Here is a 21,974-nt window from a genome sequence, read left to right on the forward strand (position 1 = left end):
CTTGCAAACTTTTGTTTGTTTGCTATTATAAATGTTGTAATCTCACTAGAGCTGTCAGTTACTTACGGGTTCATTCTTAATATTCTTATAAAATGTGTTGCTCAAACATTTTAAAATCCTAACAGAAGCCACTCCAATTTCCAAGATTAAAATAGGAGAAAAATTTAAAAAAAGTATGACAAATCAAAGTATCAACAAGTTTAATATTCTTTGAAAGATAAGGCTTTAATTACCTTGAATATGTAAATATGATAACAAGCGTTCTTCATAGGAAACCAGTAAACACTTGTGGACTGATTTATTGAATATTGTCACAAAAGCTTTGGAAACTTGGGACAATTCTCAGGACACTTCCTCGTTGTTCAATGAAGTCTATAATTTATACCTTTTTTTTTTTTTAATTCCTTAACGTTCTTGTAATTGTTTTAATGACATGTATTTGTAAGGTCAAGAACATTACCCAAATGCAGTGATTAACTGGAGAACAATCTCAGTGAAGAATGGTCTACTATATTCAATTCACTCAGATCAATGAAAACTCTAATTTTCTGTTGGCTTAGCTCTTTCTCTTATCTACCCTCCTTATACTTTCGTCATCTGTGGCCTTTGGAGGTATCTTTTCATTACCAGGATACTTCTATACAATCTTAAACTTAATCCCTTTATTTTTTCAGCTCAATATAAAAACCACCTTACTTCCAGTGATGTGTCTCTGTGAACCCTCTAGTAGAGTGTATTCCTTCTTTCACATACTATTACTTCAGAGGTAGGAAGAAGGGATTTGCATTTTTCTGCTTCTTAACTGTCATTTCCAGGTCACTAATCCACTAAACAATCCTTTCAATTTTTGAAGTTTCTGTTATCCAATTGGAGTGTGTGATCCAAGGGGCTAGTGCTGGTCTGAAACCGATAGTGCCATGAAGGCAGTACTAAAATTCAGAGGAGGCAATTAAACATTTTATAGAAATTCACAGAGCAAATGTGTGGCTGTTTGAACCCAATAACAAAAAAAGTATGGTTGAATTTTCCATGTCTATTTGCTTTTTCATTTTTTGGTACTTAATTTTTATTAGTTATAAAAAGTGATAACACATTGGAAAATATTTTTTTTTTAAATTGGTCCTTCACCACAGATAGCTTGAGAAGGACTAATTTACATGACTTGCTTTCTCAACTGCACCACTGTGATCTGACAACCAAGGTTACTTTCCCACATTTTAAAAGAAACTATCTTGTCAATATTTTAGAGAAAAGCAAGAGTCACCCACATAAAACTCTTACCTCACAATTTCTTGACTCATTTGTTCTAATAATATTTATTTTCAAACAATACCCAAAGCAGTATCTGGTTCTTAGTTCTCTTTAATCTTTAACTCTGAAACTCTACTCTTGGATCAAAAACTTCTATTCTACTTTCTTACTGAAACTGCTCTTTACTGTTGTTACTGGAATAAACACTTTATCTGGATGTGGATTTGCCCTCCCTGAATGCAATGCTTAGGCAAAAACAACCATCTGTCAACTTACAGAATGCCATGTGTACCATCACAGTATTCTACATAGCCTTGTTCTGATCATTTCACAGCAAATCAGCAAAAGAAGTGTGACAATATTGTGGGTCTACGCTTATGGAATTCACTGACCTTACCATGTTCCCCAACTTCTTGACATAGTTGGCTTGATAAAACACGAATGGATTTTTGTACACTTGGTTGTAATGTCAGTTAGGTGGCAATATCTTGTGGAGCTAGGGCGAGGTTCTCCATGACAGTGTGCATGCTCTAAATCAGGGTATTATACATACTGGCCTTTTCATCCATAGCCAGTATTCATGGGTCAGAGAATTAAGAGGTAAAATGAGAATGGCCTCATTCACTTACTTCTAGTGATCTACCAGCAAAATTTTTGCTTCCCGTCTCTGCAAACAGAGGTTCTGATAATACAGAGTTCTTAGCTCCAAAGGGAGAAAAACTTCCACCTAGAGACATAACAGAAATTCCAGTAAACTGGAAGTTGAAGCACCTGGCTAGCTCAGTCGATAGAGCATGAGACTCTTAAACTGGAAGTTGAAACTGCCACCTGTTTGCTTGGGGCTCCTCATGCCTCTGAATCAGTATGTAAGGAAAGGGGTTACTGTACTGGCTGGGTAAGTGATACTGACTACCAAGGGGAAACTGGGTTGCTACTATATAATGGTGGTAAGGAAGAATATATATCGAATACAGAGATCCCTTAGGGAGATCTTATATTAATCTTATTATATTCATCTATACCTATTGCTATTGAATACATTCTAAAAAGATGAGAGTGAAGTAAAGATATAGTCAGATAAATGAGAACTGAATTCAACAACAATAGATGTATATCAGAAAAGAGAAAGGGAGAAAGGAAGAAAGGAGGAGGGAGGGAGGAAGAGAAAAAATGAGAACGAAGAAAATGCTAAAACAAATTCAAGTTAAGGAAAATACGACAAAATGAAATAAATGAAACAGATGAAACTTTGAGATTCTTACAATTTAACTATGTGGTGTGTTTATTATAGTCCCAAGGTTATGAAAAGTACCACAGATTAAAAAACTAAAAATTGTTAAGATGTCAATCCCCCTACCTGCTAAAGATCTAAAGATTCAACATAATCTAATCATGATCCCACCAGGATTTTTATGGAAACTGATTATCTGACTTTAATATTTATAGGAAAAAGCAAAGAGTCTATAATAACTAAAATAAGCTTTAAAAAGTACATTGAAAAGGCTTCCAATGCCTGATATCAAAAGATACATCCATCAATGCATTGTGGAATTTACATAAGGATAGACAAATAGATCTTTATAATAGAATAGCATGCCCATAAACAAACACATACTTTAATGGTCAATTAACTTTCAAAAATTGGCACCAAGGCTATGACGGGGGGAAAAAAAACCCCACCTTTTCAACAAATAGTGCCAGAACAACTGAATAGTAACTGGTTAAGGAAATAAACCACAATCTTTATCTTACACCTTTTACAATAGTTAATTCAAAGTATCACAGATTAAAAGTAAAAACTAGGGGTGCCTGGGTGGCTCAGTTGGTTAAGTGTCTGACTTCGGCTCAGGTCATGATCTCACAGTTCGTGAGTTTGAGCCTCGCATCAGGCTCTCTGCTGTTGGCGCAGAGCCTGGAACCTGCTTCAGATTCTGTGTCTCCCTCTCTCTCTGCCACTTCCCGACTCGTGCTCTGTCTCTCTTCCTCTCTCAAAAATAAATATTAAAAAAATATTTTTAAAGCAAAAATTAAAATAATAAAACTTACAGATGAAAACATAAGACAGTATCTTTGCAAACTTGGGATAAGGTAAGATTTCTTAGACAAGATACATTTAAAAATTAATACATTATTTTTATGGTTTCAGGTTTCACATTTAGGTCTTTAATCCATTTTGAATTATGTTTCCTGAGGCAAAGGAAACAAAAGCAAAGATACACTATTGGGTCTATATCAAGATAAAAAGCTTCTGTACAGAGAAGGGACCAATCAACAAAACTAAAAGGTCATCTACAGTATGGAAGAGGATATTTACAAATGACATATCCAAAAAAGGGTTGGTATCCAAAAAATATAAGGAACTTATATAACTCAGCACTCCAAAACAAATAATCCAATTAAAAAATGGGCAGAAGACATGAACAGACATTTCTCCAAAGATATCCAGACACATAAGTTCATCATCACTTATCATCATGGAAATGTAAATCAAAATTGCAATGAGATATCACCTCACATCTGTCAGAATGGCTAAAGCCAACAACACAAGAAACAAGAGGTGTTGGGGGAGGATGTGGAAAAAACGGAACACTCGTACACTGTTGGTCGGCATGCACACTGGTGTAGCCGCCCCCTGGAAAACAGTATGGAGTTTCCTCCAAAAGTTAAAAATAAAACTACTCTATGATCCAGTAATCACACTAGTGGATTTTTACCCAAAGAATACAAAAACAGTAATTCAGAGGCATACATACACCTTTACATTTACAGCAGTATTATTTACAAAAGCTGAAAGATATGAAAGCAGCCCAAGTGTCCATCGATTGATGAATGGACAAAGAAGAGGTGGTATCCACAACAGAATATTATTCAGCCATAAAAGGAATGGGATCTTGCCATTTGCAATGACGTGAATGGATCCAGGGTATAAGGCTAAGCGAAATAAGTCAGTCTGAGAAAGACAAATACCTTTTGATTTCATTCACATGTGGAATTTAAGAAACAACACAGATGAGCAAAGGGGGGACAAAAAAAGAAACCAAAAACACAGACTCTTAACTATACAGAACAAACTGATAATTACCAGAGGAAAGGCAGCTGGGGGATGGGTTAAATAGGTGATTGGGATTAAGGAGTACACTTGTTATGATGAGCACTGGGTGATATATGGAATCATTAAGTTACTATATTGTACACCTGAAACTAATATAACACTGTGTGTTAACTGGAATTAAAACAAAAACAAAATAAAAAATTGATATATTAGACTTCATTAAAATTTAAAATTGTTGCCTATCAAAATATAGAATTAAGAAAATGAATACACAAGATACAGAATGAGAAACATTAAACAATTTTTTTTTTTGATATTTATTTTTGAAGGAGAGAGAGAGAGACAGAGCATGAGGGAGAGGGGCAGACAGAGAGGGAGACACAGAATCCAAAGCAGGCTCCAGGCTCTGAGCTGTCAGCACAGAGCCCTACGTGGGGCTCGAACCCATAAACCATGAGATCATGACCTGAGCTGAAGTTGGAGCCTTAATGGACTGAGCCACCCAGGCGCCCTGAGGAACTATTTTTAATACATATATCTGACAACAGATTTTATCTACAATATGTAAAGAACTCCTACAAATCAATAATAAAAAGTAAAATCACCCAATTAAAAGATAGGCAAAAGAGCTAAACAGATGTTCAAAAAGGTATATAAATAGCTAAGAAACACATGAAAAAGTGTTCAGTATCATTAGTCACTGGGAGATGTAAATTAAAACCAAAATGATATACCACTATACACCTACTATAATAGCTACAATTAGAAATACTGACAACAACGGGGCGCCTGGGTGGCTCAGTCGGTTAAGCGGCCGACTTCGGCTCAGGTCATGATCTCACAGTCCATGAGTTCGAGCCCCGCGTCGGGCTCTGTGCTGACAGCTCAGAGCCTGGAGCCTGTTTCAGATTCTGTGTCTCCCTCTCCTGCCCTCCCCCGTTCATGCTCTGTCTCTCTCTGTCTCAAAAATAAATAAACGTTAAAAAAAAAAATTTAAAAGAAATACTGACAACACCTGTTGGTGAGCATGTGGAGCAATCAAAACTTCCATAAATTGCTGTTGAGAGTGTGAATTGATTCAGCAACTTTGGTGAACAATTTGCTTAATTTCTTTTGAAAATAAATACCAAGCTTACAACCCAGCAGTTCTACTCTTATTTTAAAAAGAGAGTAATAGCATGTGTCCACAAAAAGACTTGCACAAGAATTCTCACAGTAGTCTTTACCATACTAGACAAACTGACAAATCCAAACGTCCATCAACAGGAGAATGAATACAAAGTGAAATACAGAATATTATACAGTGGAATATTACTTACAAAAAAGGAGCGAACTACTGATACAGAGAACAACATGGATAACTATCACAAAATTAATGCTGTCACTGTATAACTGTACTTGTATGAAGTTCTAGAACAAACAGAATAAATCTTGCTTAAAAATGTCAGAAAAGTTGTTTCAGTGAAGCTGAAGAAGGGATGATCGGTAGGGAAGGGAAATAAATGAGGATACTTTCTTGGGTTATGGAAATGTTATACGTATTTGTCAAAACTCATCAAATTGCAGATTTAATATTTACGTTATTTTTGTGTGTTGAGTTTTATATAAAATCAAAATTGTGAACAAATAAAAAGTAAACGTTAACAGTGGAAAAATTTTCAAATTTTCAATGATCACTATACCAAAACAACACACTCACAAAAATCTATAATACACTTATATTTATAGATATATTTATTGAATGTTTCCAGAAAAATTACAATTTAAAAGTGTATTTTATTATATATTTAACCTTCTTATAAGAACACTACAGTTTTTTACAATAGGATAATATTAATAAGAATTAATATATAAATGTACATTTTTTTCAAGGGATTATAATACTGAAATAGGCTACAAGTAACAATTAAAACCATTTTCCCCTGAATTTTTCAAGGTATTGACATTAAATATTTAAATTAATTCTACGAAGTGGTTTGGGAATCTGATCTTGTGTGATCTCAGAGCTTAGTATTATGACAGATGAGTCAAGTAGCAATTAATCAAACAAACCTGTATGCAAATGTACAAGCACAGCCAGAGTCATTTCCAAAAGAAATATGAAAACCTGCTTTGATATAGTATGTTGACAATGCAAGTTTTAAAGTGTCCAAAAGTAAGTAAGTAAGTAAGTAAGTAAGTAAGTAAGTAAATAAATAAATAAAGGTCCTAACACTTTGGACTAAACAGACAAATACTTTCTTGTGAATGATATATTCAGATCTTTACATTCCTCCTTCAATATCTGTGTGAGCACAGGAGATAAGCTATTTGATTCCATTTACTTTTGTTTTTGAAGATAAAATTTAGCATAAATATAATCCACTAAAATGTTAACGGAAAAAATTCGTTACGAAATCAGAGATGTATTAAAAAAACAAAACTGTACCAATTTGAATTTTTGTGCCCAAATGACAGTTCATGAAACCATCAAGTGGTTGTCTAAAGATGCTACTATAAAACTGTGGTTCTCTTTAAAAAGTCAGATGTTTAGAATAAAGAGTCTTCGATGACAAAAAGTTTATAAGACAGGTCCCCCAATACTTAGGAACATACACTAATTACCAAATGTTTCATAATGAGTTAATGGCTTAAATTCACACTATGTGGAATCTTGCTACTAGAGGAGCACTGCCTGTTCAGGGAAATCAGGAAGGGTTTACTATTACGCTAAATAACAATATATTGGAAAAATGTCATTATGTACTTAATACAGTCTGTTATATTTTAAAAAGTGTTAGTCATAATGGTAATGAAAATTAACTTTCTGGGAAATAACTTGTTTTTGATCTCTTAAGATGGCAAAGCTATAGTAGAGCTCTAGGAGTAATATGCTGATGCATAATCATCATTCTAACCAAATGACCTACAGGAATTAATACAAAGAAAGAATAACGAAACTCTTACACTACTTAAAAAAAAAATGAAAATCTTAAAATAAAAATCAGCACTTAGAGCAAGATACAAAAGAATGAGATAAAAGATACATTTCTTACCTGCAGAAGAATAGAACACACAAATAAATGTTAACATCTTAGATACATTTTGATCCCATACACATGACTTTCTAGAGGAAAGTAAAACTAATTAATGATGTAAAAATATCATTATCAGTGATTTAGTAGGGGGTGGGAACATGGATTAACTAAAAAGAGCATGAGGGAACTTCCTGGGGTGACAATAATGTCCTCCTAGATCTTTTCTGTGGTGGTAGTTACACAGCCGTACACATTTGTCAAAAGTTAGAGAATGTACACTTAATGATTGTATACTTTAGTGTATGTAAGTTTTAAATCAAAAGGGAAAACCTGTAAAAATGTTGAAGAATTTAGGGTCCTATGTACTTATGCCTGGATCTACCTGAAATGCATCAACTAAGTGAGATGAATCGATGAACAGAGGGAAGGATGAATAAATGTAGAAACAAATGTAATAAATTACTTTTAGGAAAATATTAACAATGGATTCCAACTGGTTGGTGAACAGATGTTTGCGGTTAAGGTTCTTATGACTTTGCAATATGTTAGAAATATTTCCTAATAAAATGCTGGCAAAAGTTGAAAGTACAAATGAAAAAGGCTATGACACTACGATACTTAAGTAGAATTTAAAGTAATAAATATAAAAAAGATAACAACATGAATGGAGCTAAAGAATATTATAGATGGAATCATGGTTACCAGAGGGGAGATGGGCCGGGGGATGGGTGAAATAGGTGACTGGGATTAGAGGAATGTACTTGTGATGAGCACTGGGTGATGTATAGAATTGCTGAATCATACTATTGTACACCTGAAACTAATATAACACTGTATGTTAACTTACTGGGATTAAAATAAAAAACTTAAAAAAGATAACAATACACATTTCATAGGAATAGTGAGATACAGTTATCCTAAAAATTTAAGTACATCACCACGTGGCTTTAAAAGAACTAAGACAAAAGGTGACAGAATTAAAAAGAGAGATATTCATCCTAATTGTTTGGTAGTTTCTTTTATTTTTATTATTTTTTCAACTTTTTTAAAAAGTAGGCTCCATGTCCAACATGAGGCTTGAACTCACGACCCCAAGATTAAGTGTCTCATACTTTACCGAATGAGCTAGCCAGACACCCCATCATTTGATAGTTTAAACATGTCTCTCAGAAACTGATAAAACAAGCAACAATAAATCTATAAACATAAAATTCAAATACATGAATAATCTACTTTGCTTAAATAACATATAGATGTATGCTGAACATACATTCAGCAACTGCAAAATACACAATATTTTAAATAGTACATATCTAACAAATAGGGACTGTTTTAAGGTATCAACAAGTTTCTAAAGACTGAATCATATAGATTGTTTTCCCACCATGTAATTAAATTCCAACTCAATGACAGAAAGATAATCTCAAATTTCCTCATGTTTAAGTATTAAGCAACACATTTCTAAATGATTCACAAGTGAAGGAAGAAATCACACTTAGAAATTAAAAACAGGGGCACCTGGGTGGCTCAGTCAGTTAAGTGTCCAACTTCGGCTGAGGTCATGATCTCACAGTTCATAGGTTTGAGTCCTGCATCGGGCTCTGTGCTGACAGCTTGGAGCTTGGAGTCTGCTTCGGATTCTGTGTCTTTCTCTCTCTTTGCCCTTTCCCCACTCATGCTCTGTCTGTCTTCTCTCCCCCCCCCCCCCCCCCCCGCCACCAAAATAAATACACATTAAAAAAAAAACCAAAAAATAATAAAAAGAAACTTAAAACATATTTTGAGGTATATAATAATGAGATACAACTTATCAAAATTTGTGTGATACAACTAAAGCAGTACCTGAAGAAAAATTAATAGTTTTCATCGAAAAGACCAAGGAGACTCAAAATTGCTAAAATAACAATCTTCCTTTAATTGATCTTTAGAGTCTATGCAATTCCCATCAAAATAATAGCAGATTTTTTTTTTAATGGAAAATGACAAGCTGAACAAAGGACACAGAATAACTACGGAAAAACTGAAGAACAACAACACTGGATCCTTACACCATCACAAATCAAGACACAATATAATGCTACAGGAATTAAGACATAGTATAGTATTAGTGCAGGGACAGAAAATTGCACCAACAGAACACAGTCCAGAAAGAAACCCACACATACCCCTATAGCTCACTGGGGATGGGAGGGCAGTACACGATCTTTTTAATACATAATGTTGGGGCCAGTCAACTGGTTTTCCATATAAAGAAAACGATCTACCTTGACCATATGAAAATTAATTTGAAACAGATCAAGACCTAAATGTGAAAGCTAAAATAATTAAGCTCCTAAAAGAAAGCGTTACAGAGTGTGTTCATTATTGTGGGAATAATAAGGGTTTCTTTCCTTTAAAAAAAATTTTTTTTAATGTTTATTTATTTTTGAGAGAGACAGGAGACAAAGTGCAAGCTGGGGAAGTGCAGAGAGAGAGGGAGACACAGAATCCGAAGCAGACTCCAGGCTTTGAGCTGTCAGCACAGAGCCAGATGCGGGGCTTGAACTCATGGACCATGAGATCATGACCCAAGCTGAAGTCGGACGCCCAACTGACTGAGCCACCCAGGTGCCCCACAAGGGTTTCTTAAATAGAACACAAAATGCATTAACCATAAGAAGAAAAAATGATAAATTTGACTTCCTTAAAATTAAGAACTTTTGTTATCAAAAGACATCAATAAGAATAAAAATGCAAGCCAAAGACTATATAAGTATCTGTACCCAATTTATATAAATCAGTAAGAAAAAAACAGACAACCAAATTTAATACTGGGCAAAAGCCTGGAACAGACACTTCATAAGGGAGGATATCAAAATGGCCACTAATTATAGGAAAAGGTATTCAACATCATTAGTCATTAGAGAAATACAAATTAAAGCCTCAATGCAATAAGACCACATATCCATCAAAATGATAGAAATTAAAATGAATAAAGATACCAAGTGTTGACCCTCACAACTGGAAGCCACTTCCTTACGCTGCTGGTGTAAACTGGTACAACTCTGGGAAAACATTTGGAATTAATTACTAAAGCTAAACCTATGCCAGGCATTCTCCTGTGTATATGCTATATATGAACCACAGGGAATAAATTCTAACATTGACCAAAAAATATGTACAAGAACATCCATAGTATTTCATTCATAATAGGTCAAGATTAGAAACAACCTGTATTCCTATCAACTGGTGCATATGTAAATAAGAGTATAACCATACAATGGAACATCACTGTAAAGAAAAAGATACACTGTTGATAACTATAACAATACAGATCAACACACAAGAATAACATTGGGTAAAGGAAGTCAGACACAAAAGAGTACACAGCATGATTGCTTTCATATTAAGTTTAAAAACATGCAAAATGACCTATGCTGTTAGAAGAAAGAATAGTGATTACTCTTGACAAGAAATTCTGACAGAAAAGACATATGAAGGCATTTCTGGAATGTTGAAATGTTCTTTTAAATATATACAAAACAATATTACATTTCATTGTATTTGGTTTTTCAAATTGTTTTCTTTTTTGTGATGACCACTTTTAAGATTTACTGTTAGCAACTTTCAAATATGCCCATTATTATTAACTATAGTCACCATGTTGTAGATTACATTCCCATGATTTCATTATTCTATAATTGGAAATTTGTACCTTTGACTCCCTCATTTCTCTCCCTCCACTCCCCGCTTGTAGCAAACACGATTCTATTCTCCTCAGCTATGAGCTTAATTATCATCGTTGTTTTTTAATTCCACATAAAAGTGAGATCATATGGTATTTGTCATTCTCTGACTTATTTCACTTAGCATAATACCCTCAAGTCCATGTTGTGGCAAATGGTAAAGATTTCATTCTGTTTTTTTTTTTTTTTAACAGCTGACTAGTATTCCATTGTGTATATATATATGTATGTATATAAATACACACCATATTTTCTTTACCCATTCATCCACATGGATACTTGTGTCTGTATCTTAGGTATTGAAAATAATGCTGCAATGAACATGGAGATGCGTATTTATCTTCCTGAATTAGTGTTTTCATTTTCTTTGAATAAATACCCAGAAGTGGAACTGATGATCATACGGTAGTTCTATTTTTATTTTTTGAGGAACCTCCAAACTATTTTCCATAGCGGCTGCTATGGAAATTTACAATTCCCACCAATTTACATTCCCACCAATAGCACACAGGGTTCCTTTCTCCACATCTTTGCCAACACTTGTTATCTCTTGTGTTTCAGATAATAGCCATTTTAGCAGATGTGAAGTGATATCTCATTGGATTTCATTTGTATTTCCCTGCTGTTTAGTAATGTTGAGCATCTTTTCATGTACCTGTTGGCCATCTCTGTATCTTCTTTGGAAAAATGTCTATCAGATTCCCTGCTCATTTTTTAACTGAATTGGGTTTTCTGCTATTGAGTTGTAGGAGTTCTTTACACATTTTGGATACTAACCCCTTATCAGATACACGATTTGCAAACATTTGCTCCCATTCAGTAGGCTGCCTTTTCCTTTTCGTTGATGACTTTTTTTTTTAAAGTTTATTTATTTGTTATTTTGAGAGACAGAGAGACAGAGACAGAGAGAGAGAGGCAGAGACAGAAAATCTCAGGCAGGCTCCACACTGTCAGTGCAGACCCTGATGTGGGTCTCAAACTCACAAAACGTGAGATCATGACGTGAGCTGAAACCAAGAGTCAGCCACCCAACTGACTGAGCCACCCAGGTGGCCCTGTTGATGCTTTTATTTTCTGCAGAAGATTTTCAGTTTAACGTAGTTCCACTCATTTATTTTTGCTTTTGTCGCCAAATCTAAAAACTCATCACCAATACCAGTGTCAAGGAGCTTACACCCTCTATTTTCTTCTAGGAATTTCATGGTTTCAGGTCTTACATGAAAGGCTTTAATCCATTTTGAGTTAGTTTTTATGTATGGCATGTGACAGTAGTTCAGGTTCATTCCTTACAATGTGGCTGTCCAGTTTTCCCAACACTATTTATCGAAGACACTGTCTTTTCTGCACTGTATTTTCTTGGCTCCTTTAATTGAACACATACGTGTGGGTTTATTTATGGGTTCTCTATTCTACTGAGATTGATCCATCTTGATCTATGTGTCTGTTTTTATGCCAATACCACACTGTTTGGATAACTGTAGCTTGTAAGATAGTTTGAAATCAGGGGCTACAAATGTTCTATATCTTGATCTGAGTGATGCTTTCATGAGTATATACATATGTAAAAATCAATCAAATCTTTCACTTAAGATTTGCACACTTTACTGTGTTATACCTCCATTAAAAAAATTTTTAAATACAAGCTTTAACTTCCATAGTGTTCATATCTATTCCTTTCTGATTTTTGTTTAAACCCTCATTACCTCTTGCATGAATTATTAAAATAGATTCACAACTGTCTCCTTAGCCTTAGACTTTTAAACCTCAGGTCCACACTGCTTAGAGAATAAAGTCCAAATTCCTTAGCATTTTATTCACCATTTCTATTTATAATTTTTTCTAAGAAGGCAATTTGGAAGTATATACTATTTTAAAATGTTTATAGTCTCTAATCCAGTATTTCCATTTCTAGGACTTTCCCTACGGAAATAAACATAGATACACATAGAATTTAGCTACAAAAATGTTCACAGTATCAAAAAAATAGAAAAAAAATAAACACCCTCTCAAACAGCAGATGAGTTTGACAAATCTTAATATATCCACATTATAAAATTATAAGACTATCTGACAAAATATAAAATTAAAGTGAAAAATCTGGTTAACTCGTATGTACTGATATAATATGGACTGAAAAAAAAGACAATCTGTATATGATTATTTCTAAGAAATGACTTTACAAGCAAATTTTACCTTCTTGTTTATGCTTTCCAAAATTACCTATAGTTGGAAAAAGTTTGTAAAAATTTTATAATAAGAACTAAGAAAAGTTATTAGAATAGAACAAATATAAATAAGATATCTTAGCAAGATTGACTGGAAAAAAAACATGCACAGGCAAATAATTATAGGATAAGACAGGGAAGAAAATTAACAAACTGACAGGGGAAAAAATTAATAAAAATTTTACAGTCACTATAATAAAGAATGTTAAACATGTTTCTTACTCTTCCTGAAAAGTAAAACTCTAAATGTTATGATTTATTTCCTTTTCAAGTATGAACTTTTTATCAAACTTCTAATAACTTACAAATCATTATTTTGCATCTATTATATGTTAGGCACTGTGCCAATCATTAGGGATACAAAGTGACGGCAACACCAACAATGGAGAGGTTAAGAAACTAGGCTATCCTTTCCTCTGTTAATATGGAAGGTTAACTTTGATGGTTATTATCAATGGCCAAGATTTTGGTTTTTCACTTCAAGTGGATTTGTTAGTTTAGGCTACACTCCCTAATCTCAGTCTGCTTTCCACAGTGACTTCAGTTTACATAGAATATCATGGGAAGAATTCATAACCAGGCGAGGAATGTACTAATGTGGACTCCTGGACTATGTGACACAATAGAAGAATTCTAATTTCTAAATTATTTATACCTTTTCTTCAAATGTATTCCCTCTCTTTTACTGCTTCTGGATCTGTCTTGCTGAATGTGTGTTAAAATATCCCAACATCTAGTTCTTTCCCCCCTCAAATCCATAAAAAAATTACAGAGAAAAATATCTGAAATATATTGACTCCACTAATTGCAATACCTTCAAAATCTTTATTTCAAGGCTCTTTTTCTCTTGACTACCACTCATTACAGCACTCCAAGATGAACAAAGAACTCCAATACATGCACGGAGCAGATTTTTACTGTCCAGGATCCTGCCCACTGTGACTCTTTAGTTTCCTCTTTAAGGGGCAGTCTGTAGGCCATCACTGTAATGACTTCCTGGTCCCTCACCCATCACAACCCCAAGCCAGGTTAAAATATCTACAATACCACACTGCATTCGAGATGTGAATATTGCTATAAGAAATCATGCAACTTCCCTGACAGGTTTCACTTCAAATTCATTATCTAATTCTTAAATGGGCATTCTGCTCTGCCTGGCATCCTACGTTTCTAAAGTTATGTTCATTCACACACAAACCAAGACAACTGTTTCAAACTATCCTGAAAAGTAAAACTCTAAATGTTATGATTTATTTCCTTTTCAAGTACGAACTTTTTATCAAACTTCTAATACCTTACAAACCTTTATAAATCTTCAGCACCATCTTTTGACCCATCACATTGAGAATCTAAATGAACTTTAGGATACCTCACTCCCTAAATTTATTAACTTGCAAGGATATGCATCCATCTGAGTTCTTGTATTCCTCTGTTACAATGGAAGCAGTTTCCCTCTTGCTAGCAAAAAACAACTCTTTCACTTATATTCTAGATCCTATCCCCTCTCAATCTACTTATCTACTCCAGAACTTTCCTACTACAGTTATCTTTTTTCTCTCTTAAAATCACTTTTTCTTTCCTGGTTCATTTCCATCAACATATCAATTACATGCCCTAAAAAAGAAAAACCTTTCCATGAACTGTAAGCTCCCTCTCCATCTATTGCCAATTTCTCTACCTCCATTACAGGGGTAAGAAGTTGTATGCATTCACTGTCTTCACTTTCTCACTTTCCATTCTTTCCTCATACTACTCCAATGTGGCCTCTGTCCTGGACCAAACTCTTGTCAAAGCCCTCAACATCTTCCATGTGATCAAATTTACAAGTAACTGTTCCATTTTCCCTTTGCTCAACCTCTCAACACCATTTAAGGGAATTAATCACTCTCACTTTTTGCAAACACTTTCTTGCCTCCTCTGACACCACATTCTCTTCTGTTTCCTTCAACCTCATTGGCCATCCTTCCCAATATCCTATGTGGTCCCCTTCTACTTTGTCCAACTGCTAAACATTGGCACACCACCAAGCTTTTTCTCAATGATCTTTCCTCAGTTTCATCTAGTCCTAAGCTTTAATTATTGCTGATGGTTGCAATAATCAAATACCTGCTCAATATTTCCAGGTGAGAGTCATCTCAAATATATCTCCTCCAAGACAATGTAACTTCCTTCCCCAAATATATTGACCTCCTCCCAAAACCCATCACAATAAATGGGGCAAATATCTACATAGTCTTTGAGCCCCAAATATTGGAGTCAGGCTTAAATCTTCTTGCTCTCTTATGCCCAAAACCAATCTGGCATCAAGTCCTATTCACTGTACTATTGAGATATTTCCCAAATATGCCCACCTCTACACTCTACACTCTCTAAATCTACACTTGTCTCTCTGAGCCCTCATTGGTGTCATCTTTTGCATGGACTACTGCAATAGCTTTTCTCTTTCAAAACTGCATTTAGATCCAATCTGTCCTCCTTACCATGGCCTATAAGACCATACAGATTTGTCTGCTGCCTATCTCTTCTAACGCATCACTTGCTACTATCTTCCTTGCTCATTGTACTTCAATCACATTTAAGTTTGGTATTTTTATATCAGTGTCTTAAACACACTAAACTTGTTCCTTCTCTCAGGGCACTGCCTTTCCATGGTTCTTTGCATGGCTAGATCCTCTTCCTCTTTCAAGTCTTAGTTCAACTATTTACATTGACAAAGAGGCTGCCTTCATCACCCTATTTAAGCAACAGCCCCACTACCAATTGCAGTCACTCCCAACTACCTTTTTACTTTCAATAAATTACTACCTGAAAATACTTTATTCATTAGTTTGTTCACGATCTAAATATTTCCATATTAAAATACAAGTTCTGTAAGAGTAAGAACCTTCTATTTGGAACTAAGTTCCCAACACACGGCCCATAATAGGTGCGCAATAAAATGTAAATGAGTGAATATTTCATTAAATTCTTTTAGTTCTGTGTAGTTTGAAGTTGATTTAAAATAGCTCAGCTCACCAGTTCATTAATTCAACAAACAAATATTAAGTGCCTATACTGTCCTAAGGATAAAACTGTGACAGACACATATAAAGAAAAATAGTTCCTACTTCATGCTAGTAGGAAAGACAGTGTAATGCAGTGTGACAACTACTTTTAACAGAATATAAAGTGAAATGTGGACAAAAAGAAGATATTTATCATTTTGTTTCATGTAAAAGATTTTTATGGAAGAGATATTTAAATTAGGCTTGAAGTAGTGGTCTACTTCAAAAGATAAGCGAGCAACAAGTGGAGAGAAAGCATCTTCCAGTGAGAGGGGAAACATGTGTAAAGGCAAAAAGAGTCACAAAGAAACAGACCAATTATACCTTCTGTACACTGTTCAGCTGTCTTAATTTCCATTAATACTACCAGACTGGATTCAAGTCTTCCTCTTATTTGGTTTATTTTTCATTCTGCTGGAGTTGTAGCTTAATGCTTAGGATAGCACAAAGGCTATAAAGAAGGAACCTGACTAGTAAAATGTTAAGCTGAGTTTCTTTAATTACCCTGATGATTATCCCTTGGTTCTTCCATGGTTTTTGTGTTTGTCAATTTGGGACCTGAAAGATTTCAGGATCTATACTTTTCATTATAACATTTGATAAAAATGAAGTAACTAAATGATGAAAAAAAAAGTGCTAAATTTATGTTAAAGGAAGCACAAAAATGTTTTAGAAATACTTTCATCAAAAACAACAAAAGTGCACAAATTAAAAGGGTTTTATTGACTGTTGATATTTGTAATGACTCATTTCCAAAAATAGTGGCTAGTTAGGATTATCTGCATGGTGTTCAGGTAATAGAAATTTATGATCACTAAGTCAGCCTAAAAATTTTTACCTCGCAAGCTCCTTTTCACATAGTTCATGAACTAATCTTGATCAAGCCTGGCAATACAAAGTCCGATTCTTATCAGGAAGTGAGAATAAAATGAGTTCAAGATCCATAAACATATTATCCACTATGCCTGGAGTTGATTCCAAACACCCATGTCCATATAGGATTTACCACTTTTCTTCCTTCATCCTTGCTATGTTCCAAGTCTTTATGACAAGTCTTCTTCTTTGGTGTTTTGAATATATTTTATCAATGCCTCTGGTCCATTTGGCTAAAGCGTGTATCCCAACCCCCATACCCATCCCTAATTTATTCAGCTCTCAGGATTGGGCCCCTCACCTCTGCACCAGGTATCAGTTGGGGTCCAATCAATAAAAATCTCTACAATATTATCCTACCAACTATAAGTATCAATGAAGCCTAGGCTGCTAGGCCTTGTCCATATCCACACTTGTCCCTGGAAATCAAAACTAGCCAAAAGTAGCCTAATTTAGCTAGAAGTCCTAGTAATGGCCTGTTAATTTTATGTGAAAACTTGACTAGGCCACCAGGTCCAGATATTTGATTAGTCATTACTTCTGGGTGTGTCTGTGAGCAAAACAGACTGCCCTCCACAATGTGAGTGGGGCTCTTCATCCAACCCATTTCGAAGTCTGAATAGAATAAAAGGTAGAGTAAGAGAGAATTCCTTCTAATTGTCTTTAAACTAGGATATTGGTCTTCTCTTGCTTTTAGACTTGGACTTGGACTAGAACTTACATCATTGGTTCTCCTGGTTCTCAGGCCTTCAGACTCAGACTGGAACTACACCACTGGTTCTCCTGGGTATCTAGCTTGCTGACTGAAAATCTTGAACTTCTCAACCTCCACAATCGCCTAAGCCAATAATTCCTTATAGTAAATTTCTTTATATATATCCTGTTGGTTCTGTTTTTCTGGGGAACCCAAACTAATACAAATGGTTATTTGAATTACTGTAGCTTGTAATAAGGCCAGGCCTCAAAGTTACCGAACTGCCAATCCTGGCCAGTTCTACTCCTCTGTTACTTATTGGTGTTTGGCCTGGATCTAACTGTGCCTCAAGACTGGCCTGTATGATTTTGGACATAAATGGTCATATAGATACTCAAAAATATTTGAGTCAAATGCTTGCAGCCAATAGGAGTACCAATAGCAAGACATTAAGAGGAAATGAATAACAAGCTAAAATGAAAATTAGTCATACATAAGATTCCTTAATTTAGTGAGTAGCTTAACTAGATAGCTTCTAGAGATGTAGGAAATTTAAGATTCTAGAAAAGCTAGTGAAGAATTGGAAGTTTCTTGCTTTATCCCTTAATTCCAGGTATTTCAGTAATTTAAATAAACTATATGAGCATTAATGGACCAAAAAATGATTAGAAAGAATGAAAGACTGTTTGGTAAGTCAATTCCTTAATCAAACAAATGCTAATTTTAAAAATTTTAATTCATCCTATAAAAGATCTTAAGGCTCTCAGTTTTCAGCTTGAGATAGAAAAGTTGTGGGAAAAGAATTTGTGTAAATAAGAATATTAGGACTCATCTGAAAAAGATAAGATTTTAATAAGGCCAGTTCAAGTAAATAAATGATTTTAAGTTGATTTGAAAAACAAAGTTAAGTTAAACTGTATCAAAATCAAGAAATTCTCACTAAATCTGAAGGTCTCCAATAGCTACATAGAATGGGACTAAGGTAATCCTGGGACTTCAGAGAAGATATTGTATAATCAGAAAACAGTTGATGCTAAATAACAACTCTAAAATTAAGGTCTAATTTTGGTGGAATTCTTTCCAAAAACTCAAAATCTCAGTCTAATCATAGGGAAAACATCAGACAAACCTAAATTCAGAGACATTCCACAAAGTATCTGGCTAGTATTCTCAAAACTGTCAAGGTCTTTAAAAAAAAAAAAGGAATAATAAGCTGTTATTATTCCAGAGGAGACTGGAGAGACGTGACAACTAAATGCAATGTGGTATCCTGGATTGAATCTTGGAACAGAAGGGCTTTAATGAAAACCTGATAAAATCTGAATAATGTCTGGGGTTCATAGTAATCTACCAATGTGGGTTTCTTAATTTTGATAAACTTACCACAGTAATGAGCAATGGCAAAAGCAGGGCAAAACCAAAACTGGTGAAAGATACATGGGAACTCTATACTGTAATATCTTTTTTAATTAAAAAAATTTTTTTTAAATTTATTTTGAGGGAGGGAGAGAGGGAGAGGGAGGAAGCAGAGGAGGGGCAGAGAGAGGAGGAGAGGGAGAATCCCAAGCAGGCTCCACGCTGTCAGTGTGTCAGAGCCAGACACGGGGCTCAAACTCACAAGCCGTGAAATCATGACCCGAGCGGAAATCAAGAGTTGAATACTTAACCACCTGAGCCACCCAGGTGCACCCTTATACTGCGTTAACCTAGAAACATTCCTACAAATTTAAAACTATGCCAAAATAAAAAGTTTATTTTAAAAAATTAAGGAAAAAAGTTTTCATTCAGAACTAGAATAGTAGTTCAAAAGTTCATTTTTATAATGATTATGACATAAAAACTAAAATGAATACTATTTGGGCCAGAAAGCCTGAAAACTCTGCAAATTAAAAGAATTAAAAAAAAAAACAAGTCGTTCTTCATAAAACGTAATAAATACATGCAGTAGACAAATAATATATTGCAATGATGGATAATATATATTTATAAATAAAGAACATATTGGTAAATATTGCCAAAGGTTGATTTATCTTTATGTATCATGAAGGAATGGTTGGCAGTCCACATTTAATTATGCTCTATGTGTATGTTTTTAGTTAAGAAAATAAATGATAAAAAAATCAAATGTTTGAATTCACGCTATAATTGTTTCTAAGCACTATAAACAGTTTTGGCTTCTCTCAACAATCTTGAATGATTCAAGATTGCATACAGTTGGTAGGACACAAAATGGTAAAAACGGTTGCTCATTTAAAAAGTTTAAGGACTTTTTCCAAATCTAATGTGAAGATAAATGTCAGGTCTCTACATCTACATAGAATGAAATCCTTTGTGACTGAACAATGTGCCAGCCCCAAACAGGAAAAGCCAGATTAAATTTAAAAACCCAGCTTAAAGACATGAGAAGGCTGCTGCTACAACAATGAGTTGACTGGCTAAGATTCTGAAAAAGGGCGATTTGAAGATCTGCAGTCATTTTTTGCCCTGAGTTTTAAAGATTCCAGACCTGGGCAAGGGGCTGGGAAGTCAGGCTCTGATTACAAAGAGGGCTTCTGTTGGAGGACAGAGAATTCATCTAAGCTTTTGGTAGTTGTGCAGGGCAGAAGTGACAAAATTGGAGATTTGAGACTTGTTTCTACCTCAAATCATTTGATAAATCCCAAACCTGTACAGGGCTTGAAATTAAAAAGTTAAGGCTCTAAAACCTCTGAAAACCATAATGGAGTTTTCCACAGTCTCACAATGTGAAGAGATAAATACTAGAATATGTGATTTACCAAGAGTAGGGTCCACTGAATACTCGGCTCTGTTTCAGAAACCTCACCAAAAGCACAGAGCTGAACCACAAGTAGATCAAGACTTATCAAAACTTCTACCTAGCCTCCATGGAAGATAGTAAAGCATTTTAGATAATGATAGAAATTAATTGATAGGAAACATTTTATGAAGTAGGAGACAAAAGGGCCAATTGATTAAGTGATAACCTTAAGCAAGCAAGAAAAGATGAGAACTAGAACCTATAGAAATAGGTTATCCTGAAACAGGGGTATGTACTAAGAAATAAAAGGCAGAGTATATGGGAACAAATGCAGGTAGGCTGGTGGATGAAATGGTGGAGACAAGCAGAAGTTCCTTTTTATATTGGAAAGGTGAGGTTGGATATCTGAGGAGAAAGAAAGGAGATAAAAAAGTCCTTTACAGTGGAGAGTGAATGGACCAACAAAAGGCAAGAAAAATGCGAGGCAACACCAAGGGCCTACTTAAAGACAAAGGTCATGAATTTAAGGATTAAGGCAAATCTGTGTGACATTCTCCTGCCATATAAAACTATGACAGTGTAGAACAGGGAGAAAGTTAAATTTTTTAAGGCTTAGGCTTTGTTTGGTGAGGACAATGAACCAAAGGAACTGAGGTTATCTTATAAGCAAATTGGTGATAATTAGGTGAGCTGTGGAATCTAAGCTAGATGAACTGGGAAGTGGGAACATGAGAGGCTTGAAGGACAGGAGAATAAGTGGTCAAGTCAACAGAAACAGGTGCCAGTGGGGCTGAAAATTTGCTAGAGTCAGGGTTGTAGAGTAAGGGAGCTGGACAGATAGTAAGTGGTGGTCAGTATGACAGAAATAGAGCAGAATACATGATGAAGAGAGGAGACAAATCCAAGAAGATGAGAGGCCAGAACAGCGAAAGGATCATCTGCAAAGACATTTAAATCACCAAGAATTAAGACAGGAGTGGGCTGAAGAAAAAGACATTGAAATAGATCCTAAGACATTCAAGAAATGAGGGAAGCAACACAGGCATGTGTAAATTACTGCAACAGGAGTGCCTACTGGGTGGTACAATCTGATGCATGAGTTTCAAAGCTAGAGGTGTTTAGAGATGAAAAAGGAACAGTGAACACTAATGGGGAACAAGCCTCCAAGCACACTGGTATAACTACTGTGGGAGGGAATACAATCACTACTGGAGAGGACTGCAGTAGAAGCAGTATCCTCAGGGAGGTAATCAGGTTTCGTTAGAGCAGGAAGGTATAAGTCATGTTCAGAAAAGAATACACTAATAATTTGATTCATTTATCAATGTTTACTAA

At 34.9% G+C, this 21,974-nt stretch overlaps 1 protein-coding gene across 4 annotated transcripts in view; it reads right to left on the minus strand.

The window, feature by feature from the left end:
* MIPOL1 (mirror-image polydactyly 1) overlaps positions 1–21,974 on the minus strand; it is a 304,816-nt gene that overhangs the window by 179,636 nt on the left and 103,206 nt on the right. The window lies entirely within an intron of this gene.

The sequence above is a fragment of the Panthera uncia genome (genome assembly GCF_023721935.1).
Source record: "Panthera uncia isolate 11264 chromosome B3 unlocalized genomic scaffold, Puncia_PCG_1.0 HiC_scaffold_1, whole genome shotgun sequence".
NCBI lineage: Eukaryota > Metazoa > Chordata > Mammalia > Carnivora > Felidae > Panthera > Panthera uncia.